This window comes from Saimiri boliviensis, chromosome 1, assembly GCF_048565385.1.
Source record: "Saimiri boliviensis isolate mSaiBol1 chromosome 1, mSaiBol1.pri, whole genome shotgun sequence".
Classification (NCBI taxonomy): domain Eukaryota; kingdom Metazoa; phylum Chordata; class Mammalia; order Primates; family Cebidae; genus Saimiri; species Saimiri boliviensis.
The window spans coordinates 48,972,319-48,985,760 of record NC_133449.1 but is presented as its reverse complement, the minus strand read 5'-3'; positions in this window follow the sequence as shown (position 1 = coordinate 48,985,760).

The window sequence follows — 13,442 nt, the reverse complement described above, 5'->3', positions numbered from 1 at the left end:
TCAAGTGATTCTCCTGCCTCAGTCTCCCAAGTAGCTGGGACTACAGGTACATGCTACCATGCCTGGCTAATTTTTTATATTTTTAGTAGAGACGGGTTTTAACTGTGTTAGCCAGGATAGCTTCCATCTCCTGACCTCATGATCCACCCAAGTTGGCCTCCCAAAGTGCTGGGATTACAGACATGAGCCACCATGTCTGGCCCCAAATTTCTAAAGATGAAAAATGCAATGTTTGAAATAGATATACTGAATAGGCTTAATATAGCAGACTGTCTACTGCGGAAGATAAGATTAGTGAAACTAAAGACATAAGGATAGAAAATAACCAAACTCTTGGGGAAAAACTTAAAAAATTAACAGACTATTAGTGAGTATTCAAATGGTCTAATATATGTGTAATTGGATCCAAAAAAGAGTGGAGGAATAGAAAAATATTTGAAGAAGAATGGTTAAAATGTTCCTAAACTTAATGAAACAACAAACCCATAGATCCAAGAAGTTCAATTAAAGCTAAACAAGCCGGGCGCGGTGGCTCAAGCCTGTAATCCCAGCACTTTGGGAGGCCGAGGCGGGTGGATCACGAGGTTGAGAGATCGAGACCATCCTGGTCAACATGGTGAAACCCCGTCTCTACTAAAAATACAAAAAATTAGCTGGGCATGGTGGCGCGTGCCTGTAATCCCAGCTACTCAGGAGGCTGAGGCAGGAGAATTGCCTGAACCCAGGAGGCGGAGGTTGCGGTGAGCCGAGATCGTGCCATTGCACTCCAGCCTGGGTAACAAGAGCGGAACTCCGTCTCAAAAAAAAAAAAAAAAAAAAAAGCTAAACAAAAGAAACATGAAGAAAACTATATCAAGGCACATCGGAAGCAAATTCTACAAGTCAGTGAAAAGAGAAACTCCTGAAAGCAGTCAGAGTAGGGAAAAAAAAGACATGTTTGGTACAAAGGAAAAAAAAAGAGAAGGATGACATCAATGTCATCTGTTAGAAACAATGTAAGCCAAAAAGACAGTGTGGTACCAGGCACAGTGGCTCATGCCTGTAATACCAGCACTTTGGAAGGCTGAGGCAGGGGGTTATGTGAAGCCAGGAGTTTGAGACCAGCCTGGCCAACATGGTGAAATCCTGTCTCTACTAAAACTACAAAAATTAGCCAGGTGTGGTGACACATGCCTGTAATCCCAGCTACTTGGGAGGCTGAGGCATGAGAATCACTTGAACTCGGGAGGCAGAGGTTGCAGTGAGCCAAGATTGTGCCATTGCACTCTAGCCTGGGTGACAGAGCTACACATTGTTTAAAAAAAAAAAAAAAAAAAGGCCGGGCGCGGTGGCTCAAACCTGTAATCCCAGCACTTTGGGAGGCCGAGGCGGGTGGATCACGAGGCCAAGAGATCGAGACCATCCTGGTCAACATGGTGAAACCTCGTCTCTACTAAAAATACAAAAAAAAAAAAAAAAAAAAAAAAAAAAAAAAATAGCTGGGCATGGTGGCGCGTGCCTGTAATCCCAGCTACTCAAGAGGCTGAGGCAGGGGAATTGCCTGAACCCAGGAGGCGGAGGTTGCGGTGAGCCGAGATCGCGCCATTGCACTCCAGCCTGGGTAACAAGAGCGAAACTCCGTCTCAAAAAAAAAATAAATTAATTAAAAAAAAAAAAAAGAGAGAGTGTGGGGACATCTTTAAAGCATTAATATTAAAAATTCCTTCAACCTAAAATTCTATACCCAACAGAAATATCTTTCTAAAACAAAGGAGATAGTGATGTCAACAAAATGGCAGACTAGAAAACTCTAAGGTTTTGTTCCTCACTTCAGAACACTGACTGTCTGAACCACCTTTGTTGGTGCTCTGAAAAACAACCCAATGTTAACAGCAACCAAGCAAATGCCCAATCAAGAAAAAGACATCTTGGCTGGGAGTGGTGGCTCATGCCTGTAATCCTACCACTTTGGGAGGCCAAGATAGGAGAATCACTTGAGGCCAGGATTCAAGACTAGCCTGGTCAACATAATGAGACCCTATCTCATTTTAAAAAAAAGATAAGCAAGGCTGGGCGCAGTGGCTCATGCCTGTAATCCCAGCACTTTGGGAGGCCAAGGTGGATGGATCACCTGAGGTCAGGTGTTAGACCAGTCTGATCATCATGGTGAAACCCTGCCTTTGCTAAAAATACAAAAATTAGCCAGGCGTGGTGGCACACACCTGTAATCTCAACTATTCAGGAGGCTGTGGCAGGAGAATTTCTTGAACCCAGGAGGTCGCTAGGCTGGAGTGAGCCAAGATCGTGCCACTGCACTCCATCCCGAGTGACAGAGCAAGACTCTGTCTCAAAAAAAAAAAAAAAGAAAGAGCAGGGCGCGGTGGCTCAAGCCTGTAATTTCAGCACTTTGGGAGGCCGAGGCGGGTGGATTACGAGGTCAAGAGATCGAGACCATCCTGGCCAACATGGTGAAACCCCGTCTCTACTAAAAATACAAAAAATTAGCTGGGCATGGTGGCGCGTGCCTGTAATCCCAGCTACTCAGGAGGCTGAGGCAGGAGAATTGCTTGATCCCAGGAGGTGGAGGTTGCGGTGAGCCGAGGCCGCGCCATTGCACTCCAGCCTGGGTAACAAGAGTGAAACTCCGTTTCAAAAATAATAATAATAATAATAAAGAAAGAAAAAATAAATAAAGAAAAGAAAAAAAATCATCAAGTGGTTGAAAAGTTTCACAATGATACTACTTTTGCCCAACACCCCCTACCCCCACTCACTGCTGCAGTGGCAGTCTTGGTCTTGAAACTGCAGAAGCTGGATTCCCAGTTAGCTCTCTCAAAGCAGAGGGGGCAAAGCAGACTTTATTTACAAATTATTATGTATACCTGTTCTAACCTCTCTACAGGATATCTGAAAGATGAACACAAGGTGCTCCTCTCTGTTTTCCCTAACTTGGAACTCAAGAAGAAAAGTGGTGGGTATCACTCATAAAAATGCAAGGTGGGCCGGGCGTGGTGGCTCACGCCTGTAATCCCAGCACTTTGGGAGGCCGAGGCAGGTGGATCACAAGGTCAAGAGATTGAGACCATCCTGGTCAACATGGTGAAACCCCGTCTTTACTAAAAACAAAACAAAACAAAAATTAGCTGGGCATGGTGGCGTGTGCCTGTAATCCCAGCTACTCAGGAGGCTGAGGCAGGAGAATTGCCTGAACCCAGGAGGCAGAGGGTTCTGGGTAGAGATGTACAATAGACTATCAAAGGCCTGAAGGAGAATCTGGGGTGAAATTTTTTTGGGAAATTAGGGCATGCAAAAGCAGCAGTGTATACCAAGGAATTTAGAAAGCCACATACACACCCAGGCAAAATCCATGCTCAGAAAAGACTTGAGAAGATATCAAGTTTTTACTTAAGGCTGACTCTAGGCTCAGGGTTAGGCTTTGTAAGTGCCGAAGGTGCATCCCAGCATAGAGCTAACTTGCAGAGGTTGGGAGAGGTGGTTGGTTTTTGGTTTTGTATTTTTTGCTTCTATCTCTTTGTTGTTGTTTATTTAGAGTTTTATTTGTTTGTTTCAGCTCCTAGCGTTAAGGGAACTCTGTCGAAACATGTATATTTAGTTTTGTCAGAGGTTTTATTATGAATGAATGCTGATTTTTATAGATATTTTTTCTTTGTCTAGTGAGATAATCATGTGGGTTCTTCTCCCCTTTGTGCTATTTGTTTGGTGTGATTCATTATTTTTTACAATGACTTAAAATATAATTCACACATACCATAAAATTCACTTTTTTTGTGATAAAATATACACAACATAAAATTTACCATTTTAGCCTTTTTTTTTTTTTCTTTTTGAGATAGAGTCTCGCTCTGTTGCCCAGGTTGAAGTGCAGTGGTGCGATCTTGGCTCACTGCAACTTCCACTTCCTAGGTTCAAGTGATTCTCCTGCCTCAGCCTCCTGAGTAGCTGGGATTACAGCTGTGTGCCACCACGCCCGGCTAATTTTTGTATTTTTAGTAGAGACGAGGTTTCACCAGGTTGGTCAGGCTGATCTTGAACTCCTGACCTCTTGATCTGCCTGCCTTGGCCTCCCAAAGTTCTTGGATTATAGGTGTGAGCCACTGTACCTGGCTGTTTTAGACATTTTTAAGTGTACAGTTTTATAGCATTAAGGACATTTACTTTGTTGTGCAACTATTACCACTATCCATCTCCAGAACCTTTTCTTCTTCCCTAGCTAAAACTCTATACTCATTAAACACTAACTCCCCATTCCCTTGTCCCCAAAGCCCCTGACAGTCAGCAATCTGTTGTCTCTATGACTCTAATTACTCTGCAAACCTCATATAAACGGAATCATAAAATTTACTCTTTTCTGACTGGCTTCTTTCACACAGGATACTATCTTCAAGGTTCATTTATGTTGTAGCATGTGTCAGAATTTCCTTCCTCTTTAAGGCTGAATAATATTCCATTATACATAAATACCACTGCTGATGAACATTTAGTTCCTTTCTATCTTTTGAATATTGTGAATAGTGCTGCTGTGAACATTTGCATACAGGTTTTTACTTAAAGACACGCTTCAGTTCTTTTAGCTATGTAACTAACAGTGAAATTGCTGGGTCATATGGTAATTCTATGTTTAACTTTTTGAGGAACTGCCAAACTGTTTTGCAAAGCAGATGTACCATTTTACATTTTCATCAGCTGCCTTAATAAAATACCATAGACTAGGTGGTATAAACAACAGAAATTTATTTTCTTGCAGTTCTGGAGACCGAAAGTCTAAGATCGAGGTGCCAGCGTGGTTGATGTCTGGTGAGAGGGTTCTCTCCTTGGATTGCAGATGGCCATCTTCTCAATGTGTGCCACGTGACCTATTCTTCGTGCATGCATGCAGAGAGAATGCAGTTGACCTCTTTGGTGTTTCTTCTTACTAAGGAAATGAATCTTATCAGATTGGAGCCCCACCCTTATGACCTCATTTAATCTTAATTATTTATTTAGAGGTCCCATCTAATACAAATGCAGCTGTGGTTCAGAGCTTCAACATATGAATTTTGTAATTTATAATAATTGGAACCCTCATTCATGGCTGAATTATAAACAGTTTATATGAATGAGGGTTCCAACTATTCTACCTCCTTCCCAATCCTTGTTGTTGCTTGTCTTTTAGATTATATCCATCCCAGTGGGTGTGAAGTGGTATTTTGTGGTTATAATTTGAATTTCCCTAATGACTAATGATGTTGAGCATCTTTTCATGTGCTTATTGGCAACTTATAAACCTTTTTAGGAGAAATGTAAATTTGAATCATTTGCCCATTTTAAAATTGGGTTATTTGTCCTTTCATTGTTGAGTTGCAAGTGTTCTTTATATATTCAGGGTATATATCTCTTTTTGTCTAGCCTGACAATCTCTGTCTTTTGACTGAAATGATTAATCTATTTACATTTGCTGAATTATTTACTGCTGGGTAAACAAGAAACTTGGAATATATTCTGTAAACCACAGAAAGATTCATAAGCAAAATGTGGAAATCATACTGGTTCAAGATGTTTAAGCACAACATCTGACCAATCAATTGGCTTAGTACTAAGCTATGTTGATCTAGGGGTGCCTTGTTGAAAGTCAGGCTTAAACATTTTAAAAAGCATACTTTTTAAAAGGCGACTGAGCAGAGACCTCAGTGCTCAAACACTACAGGAGAAACACAATCTACAGAATTAATTCAGGCAAGTTGCTAAACAGCAATAATAACCTCTGGTAGAGGGGTACATTAGAATCCACAGTTTCTGAAATTTATGATCTGAAATATCTAGTTTCAACAAAAACATATAAAACATGAAGTAAACAAGAAAGTTACCTCATATAGAGGGAAAAAGCCAATAGAAACTGTCTCTGCCAAGGCCTAGATACTGGACTTAGCAGATAAATACAGTCAGGTGTTACATAGCAAGATTTTGGCCAAAGACAGACCACATATCCAACTGTGTTCTGATAAGGTTATAATATATCATTTTTACTGTACTTTTTCTTTCTTTCTTTTTTTTTTTTTGAGACGGAGTTTTGCTCTTATTACCCAGGCTGGAGTGCAATGGTGCAATCTCGGCTCACCGCAACCTCTGCCTCCTGGGTTCATGCAATTCTCCTGCCTCAGCCTCCTGAGTAGCTGGGATTGCAGGCATGCACCACTATGCCCAGCTGATTTTTTTTTTTTTTTTTTGGTATTTTTATTAGAGACGGGGTTTCACCATGTTGACCAGGATGGTCTCGATCTCTTGACCTCGTGACCCACCCGCCTCAGCCTCCCAAAGTGCTGGGATTACAGGCTTGAGCCACTGCGCCCGGCCTTTACTGTACTTTTTCTATGTTTGGATATGTAAATACTTGCCATTGTGTTACAGTTGTCTTTAGTATTCAGTGGAGTCACATGCTGCACAGGTTTGTATAGGAGCAACAGGCTGAGTGTGTAGTCGGCTCTGCCATCTAGGTTTGTGCAAGTACACTCTGTGATGTTCTCACAATGATAGGATTGCCTAACAATGCATTTCCTAGAATATATACCTATCGCTAAGTGAAACATGACTGTACTTCATTATAGAAAAGCATCTATTTGTAAATATGTTGAGAAAACTAAAGCACACCATGTTTTATATTTTTTAATTTAAAATTAAACAGAGAGCCGGGCGCGGTGGCTCAAGCCTGTAATCCCAGCACTTTGGGAGGCCGTGGCGGGTGAATCACGAGGTCAAGAGATCGAGGCCATCCTGGTCAACATGGTGAAACCCCGTCTCTACTAAAAATACCAAAAATTAGCTGGGCATGGTGGCGTGTGCCTGTAATCCCAGCTACTCAGGAGGCTGAGGCAGGAGAATTGCCTGAATCCAGGAGGCGGAGGTTGCGGTGAGCTGAGATCACGCCATTGCACTCCAGCCTGGGTAACAAGAGCAAAACTCCGTCTCCAAAAAAAAAAAAAAAAAAAAAAAAAATTAAACAGAGAACATAAATTAAGAGATAGAAGTGATTAAAATAACCGAATGGAATTTCTGGAGTTGAAAAAGTATAATAACTGAAATGAAAAACCCACCAGAGGGTCTCAACAGTAGCTGTGAGCTGTTAGAAGAATAATCAGCAAACTTGAAGATAGATCATTAGAGATCATCTAATATGAAGTATGTATGAAAAAATTGGCAAAGTACACATTTTTATGATGAGAAACTATGTTTGTTAAAACAAGTCATTAAGCCGGGCGCGGTGGCTCACGCCTGTAATCCCAGGACTTTGGGAGGCCGAGGCGGGTGGATCACGAGGTCAAGAGATCGAGACCATCCTGGTCAACATGGTGAAACCCCGTCTCTACTAAAAATACAAAAAATTAGCTGGGCATAGTGGTGCATGCCTGTAATCCCAGCTACTCAGGAGGCTGAGGCAGGAGAATTGCCTGAACCCAGGAGGCGGAGGTTGCGGTGAGCCGAGATCGTACCATTGCACTCCAGCCTGGGTAACAAGAGCGAAACTCCGTCTCAAAAAAAAAACATTAATATTTGTGGAGTCATTAATATTTGTGGAGTTAAATCAGCAGCCTGCATTCCCTTGAACTGCTCAGACTGTTTGTAGTATAATGGGATTTTGATTTTTAAACCCCAGCTGATGGGCCTTTATTTTAAGTCATATGGAGCAGGGCCTTGGAGCTGGCTTTCAGGAAAGGCATTCTGTCTCTTGTTTGGAAGTTTCTTGTAGAGACTCCAAATAAAATCTGCAGGCGTGGCTGCTCTGTGCCACTGTGCTATTAATGGACTTCAACAAAATGTGCAAGTCAGAGTATTCTGAAGAATATTCTTTATTTTTTTCTTTCTTGCTTTAATTTTTTTTTTTTTTTTTTTTTTTTTAATAAAGACAGGGTTTCACCATGTTGGCCAGGCTGGTCTTGAACTCCCGACCTCAGATGATCTGCACACCTTGGCCTCCAAAGTGCTTGGATTACAGGCATGAGCCACCATGCCTGGCCAAGAATATTCTTTAAAAGAAAAGAATTCATTTATTTTTATTTTATTTTATTTTTTTTAAAGACAGGGTTTCACCATGTTGGTAAGGCTGGTCTTGAACTCCCAACCTCAGGTGATCTGTCCGCCTTGGCCTCCAAAGTGCTTAGATTACAGGTGTGAGCCACCAAAGAATTCATTTAAGCCACCTGTTCCCTCTTTTGGACTGTTATTCAAGACAGCAAGGCCTAGACTGCCCTTCTTTGTAAGATTCCAATTTCCAGAACAGGGCCTTCCTCTCAGTGAATATTTGCAAATGTATGAGTGGGTTATATGTGACCTCATATGACTGATGTTCAAAAACACTTTCTTCATTAGAATGTTTAAGTGCACAGTTTCAATAAACCATTAATTAAAAATTATCAAGTCCTTAAGGGGTAGGAAGAGTTAATATATATAATTCTCTAGTTTATCTTTAATATATCCATACATGGAATCCCATTTAAATAAGAAATATTGTATGTAAAACTATTCTAAAATAGTAGTCTACAGGTTACGGTTTTAGAAATAATTATTACATTTATTTATTTTGAGATAGGGTCTCTGGTGCCCCGGCTGAAGTGCAGTGGTATGATTACGGCTCACCACAGACTTGACCCCTGTGACTCAAGTGATCCTCCCACCTCAGCCTCTGAAGTTGCTGAGACTACAGGCATGTGCCACCATGCCAGCTGATTTTTGTATTTTTTGTAGAGATTGGATTCAACCATGTTGCCCAGGCTGGTCTTGAACTCCTGGGATCAGGCAATCCTCCCATCTCTGTCTTCCAAAGTGCTGGGATTACAGGCATGAGCCACCATGCCCAGTATTATTGCATTTAAATACCAAAAAATAAGTAATTATACATGCCTTTTAAAGTTAGATAGAATGGAAGTTTTGCTGCTATTCTCAGAGCTTTAAAAGAAGGAAAACAAAACCTAACAATAGGAACATTGTGCATTACTGAAACACTTACTAAGAAAATAAAACTTCCCATTTTCTCATTTGTCACCCAAAGTTACCAAACATCTTTAGAGAAGTTAAGTTGCTGTTGTAGCTAGTTTGTTATTGGGTCAGTTACTTTCCCATGGACTCAGCAGAAGTTCCAACTTGCTTTTGCCGTTGACCAGGAAAAGTTACAAAAGTCTTGACTTTCATGAATCAGAACTGGTCTGGCTAGAATCAGCCTGCTCTGTAATAGAAGAGACTGTAGTTTGGCCCATTTCCCAGGTGGGAAACCTCTGCTGGGTCTGGCAGACATGGAGACAGAGGGATGGCATTCTGACCCACCACATGTCCCCACATTCTCCTGATAAAGTCACCACTGCTTGTCATATTGGGGAGAGGCTCACTGCAGTTCTTATCATCAGCAGCCAAACCCCAGGATAGACAGGAGGAAGGTAGTTGCCAGCTCCTGAGCCCAACAGCTGTTTGAGGTGAGGACTGAAGACCATCCTCCGTCACTCTAAACTTCCCCAACTGTGTATTTCCGGCTAAGGTGAAATACTCTCTTTTTCTCTTTTCAAATGATGAATGAATTTGTTTATTTTGAAGAGAGTTGATGGAACAATCAGGGAAAATGTTTCTTTTTCTTTTTTCTGAGATGGAGTCTTGCTCTGTCACCCAGTCTGGAGTGCTGTGGTGTGATTACAGCTCAGTGCAGCCTTGACATTTGAGGCTCAAGTGATCCTCCCATCTCAACCTCCTCAGCAGCTGGGACCACAATTGCATGCCACCATGCCTGGCTAATTTCTTTTTTATTTTTTATAGAGACAGGGTTTCCCTATGTTGCCCAGGCTGGTCTCCAACTACTGGGCTCAAGCAATCCTCTGTCCTTGGCCACCCATAGTGTTGGAATTACAGGCTAAGCCACCATGCCTGGCTGAAAATATTTCTTTTTGAGACAGAGTCTTGCTCTGTTGCCAGGCTGGAGTGCAGTGGCGCAATCTTGGCTCACTGCAACCTCCACCTTCTGGGTTCAAGCGATTCTTCTGCCTCAGCCTCTTGAGTAGCTGGGACCACAGGCGTGTGCCACCATGCCCAGCTAATTTTTGTATTTTTAGTAGAGATGGAGTTTCACCATGGCCAGGATGGTATTGATCTCTTGACTTTGTGATCCGCCTGCCTCGGCTTCCCAAAGTGCTGGGATTAGAGGTGTGAGCCACCGCACCTGGCCCCTGAAAATATTTCTAATATGACAAATGTTGCTGGGTTTGCACAGCATAAGAAATGATGCTGGCCAGGCATGGTGGCTCACGCCTGTTATCCAAGCACTTTGGAGGCCAAGGCGGGCGGATCACCTGAGGTTGGGAATTCAAGACCAGCCTGACCAACATGGCAAAAACCTATCTTAAAATAAATAAATAAATAAAAATTAAAAAAAAAAAAAAAGAAAGAAATGATGCTGCAAATTGGGAACAGCCTCTTGTGATTATAAAATTCTTTCAAAGACCTTGCCTCCTCCCACTATTACAGACGGTGTTGCAGAAAAAGGCATTGGTATCTTTACTGAACATTTGAGAAAACTGGGGCTCAAGGAAGGTCAAGTAACCTGCCCACAATTGCCCAAGGAGATCTGGCAGGGTGAGCTCCCATCTAGCCCACCTCTGACCATGTGGATTGGCTCACGACCACAAGTGCTTTGGCTTTTTTGTTTTTTCAAGAGTTGCCCTGATGCTGGATTCTCTTTTCTACTAATTAAGAAAAGCAAGAGAAAGGAAAAAAAACAGTACAAAAGAAAGAAAATCCTTACAAGGGAGGGCAAGTCTCAATGTGCCGGTCACGAGTGCTTCCGGTGTACGTCTGTTTCCTTGTCCTTTGGACCTCCTGATCCTGAGCCCCAGCATGGTTAAGACAATTACCCGACTTGTTCCTTCCTACTTCCTCTCTCCTTCTTTTTGCCTATAGGAGCCACTTAGAAAAGTAATTCGAGTTTCTGTGAAAGAGAATTTGAAAGGCTGTTTTCAGTTTATGCTCAGAAGACAATATGAGAGTTTGCTAATGATTGGATCATCTGAAAGTTAGTTCTTTCCAAATTTTCAAACATTCAAATGTGGCTAAAAAGAACACCAATGTTCTCAGCACAGAGATTTAAATGTGCAGCGCAATGGTAGCCCAGCTTCATTCTCATTCATCACGCTACTTTTAACCAACACTTGGGTGCATCACGCTGTGTGCTGAAGTGAATTCTCTGTATGTTTCGTGGTGTCTCAAGAAAAGCCAGAAGCCGCAGCTGGCTCAGCTTTCTACACTCTCCTGCGGCAGAACTGGCCCTGGCTCCCCAGCCCTGCTTAGGCCACACGGAAAATACTGGACAGGATTTAGAGGGCTGTGGGGCATTTGAACTATTCATTATGCATTTTTTACATTATGCTGTTAAAATTAGAAATATAAAATACAAAGTACTGTATGTTAGCTTAGATATTTAATATTAAGTTTATATTAAACTTCCAAATAATATTTTTCAATGTTTATAATTACTTATTTAGCTCATAGATATGAGCATATCTTTCTATATTGGGGTGGTTTTTTTGTTTGAACTAGTCACCATCAGGTCCTGATCAAGACTTTAATGATGATTTCTTCAAATTCTTGCTACTTACCATCAATAAGAAACTGTTTCTACAAGCAAGTGATAAAATTTTTGTTTGTTTTTAATGACCATTCAAAAATTTTCAATAGTATAAGTTATCTTTATAAGAGCTACAGCTCTTTTCTTTCACTAATAAAATGTAACGGTGGCATTTTACAGATTCCTTTCAACCCCTCAGAACTTTTTCTTTTTTTTTTTTTTGAGACGGAGTTTCGCTCTCGTTACCCAGGCTGGAGTGCAATGGCGCGATCTCGGCTCACCGAAACCTCCGCCTCCTGGGTTCAGGCAATTCTCCTGCCTCAGCCTCCTGAGTAGCTGGGATTACAGGCACGCGCCACCACGCCCAGCTAATTTTTTTTTTTTTTTTTTTGTATTTTTAGTAGAGACGGGGTTTCACCATGTTGACCAGGATGGTCTCGATCTCTTGACCTCGTGATCCACCCGCCTCAGCCTCCCAAAGTGCTGGGATTACAGGCATGAGCCACCGCGCCCGGCCAGAACTTTTTCTTTTTAGTGTATTTTTTTTAAGAGACCTAGTCTCACTCTGTCACCCAGGCTAGTGTGCAGTGTCACAATCATAGCTCATTGTAACCTCAAACTCCCGGGCTCCAGTGATCCTCCTGCCTCAGCCTTCAGAGTAGCTAGAACTATAAGCACACACAATTATTTCTGGCTAATATTTTTCTTGTAGAGATAGGGTCTCACTATGATGCCCAGGCTGGTGTTGAACTCCTAGACACAAGCAGTACTCCTTCCCTGGCCTCCTGGTGTTGGGATTACAGGTGTGAATCCCCACATCCAGCCAGAATATTTCATATGGAGCATTTCACAGTAACAGAGAAGCCAACTCATCCTGTAGATTGGGTGCCTGGGTGGGGAGCTGGAACCAGAACCTGGGTGAGAGCCACACCATTGGACCCTGTATAGCTTCTGATTCTCAAAGACAGTGGGAGGCCTGGGCGAGGTTGCTCACTGGTCGGGAGTAAGCAGGCCTGAAGATGCTAGTGGCTCTGGGCCTGCTCAGCTGCCCTGAAGGCTGCGGAGTCAACAACTCAACTGATTGCATCAGTCTACTGCCCTTACTAGCAGAGTAAGTTGGTTGCTTCCTGCCTCAGTCTGCCCATCTGTGAAGTGGAGATAATAGTGGTACCTATCTGGTAGGGTTGTTATGAAAGTCAAATGAGTGCCATGCCTGGCACAGAGTAAGTGGTACATGTTTATTAAATAAAGTAAAAAGGCTGAGAAGCTCTGGAGTAGACCCCTAACATGGTTTGGATCTGTGTCCTCACCCAAATTTCTAGTTCAGTTGTAATCTCCAGTGTTGAAGGTGGGGCCTGGTGGGAGGTGACTGGATCATAGGGGTGGATTTCTCATGAATTAGCATCAGCCCTTTGATGCTGTTCTCATGATAGTGAGTTTTCATGAGATCTGGTTGTTGAAAAGTGTGTAGCACCTCCCCGCTCCCTCTTGCTGCTGCTCCTGCATGTGGCACATCTGCTCCCCTTTTGCCTTCTGCCTTTATGGGAAGCTTTCTGAGGCCTCCCCAGAAGCTGAGCAGACGTCAGCACCATGCTTCCTGTACAACCTGCATAATTGTGAGCCAATTGAACTTCTTTATAAATTACCCAGTTCCAAGTATTTCTTTCTTTCTTTTTTTTTTTTTTTTTGAGGCAGAGTTTCGCTCTTGCTACCCAGGCTGGAGTGCAATGGCGCAATCTCGGCTCACCGCAACCTCCGCCTCCTGGGTTCAGGCAATTCTCCTGCCTCAGCCTCCTGAGTAGCTGGGATTACAGGCACGCGCCACCATGCCCAGCTAATTTTTTGTATTTTTAGTAGAGACGGGGTTTCA